The sequence below is a fragment of the Myotis brandtii genome, unplaced genomic scaffold (genome assembly GCF_000412655.1).
Source record: "Myotis brandtii unplaced genomic scaffold, ASM41265v1 scaffold103, whole genome shotgun sequence".
Taxonomy (NCBI): domain Eukaryota; kingdom Metazoa; phylum Chordata; class Mammalia; order Chiroptera; family Vespertilionidae; genus Myotis; species Myotis brandtii.
The window spans coordinates 3,993,984-3,994,344 of NW_005353460.1; the positions used below are offsets into that span (position 1 = coordinate 3,993,984).

General features: G+C 35.5%; 1 protein-coding gene across 2 annotated transcripts in view; it reads right to left on the minus strand.

Moving 5' to 3' along the window:
• ZMAT4 (zinc finger, matrin-type 4) overlaps positions 1–361 on the minus strand; it is a 336,866-nt gene that overhangs the window by 323,064 nt on the left and 13,441 nt on the right. The window lies entirely within an intron of this gene.

Consider the following 361-nt stretch of genomic DNA (forward strand, 5'->3'; position numbering starts at 1 on the left):
TGTTTCTCTCTCATCGATGTTTCTGGCTCTCTATCCCTCTCCCTTCCTCTCTGTAAAAAATCAATAAAATATATTTTTAAATAAAAAAAAAAAAAGAAGTCTCAAAAAAAGGCTTTAGAAGGAGAGGACAAAAGTGCAGTGAGCAGCCCTAAGTCCCCCTAACCCCAGATCAATGGGCTCTCACCCCTCACCCACTGTCTTAATTCTAAGGTGGATTGTCAGTAATTCCAGGCAAGTGATTCAGTTTCCTCAAAATATAATTGTACAAAAAAAATTTGTAACTGTGTGTGATAGATGGCAACTAAACTCACTGTGGTAATCATTTCATAATATATACATATATTGAATCATTATGTTGTAC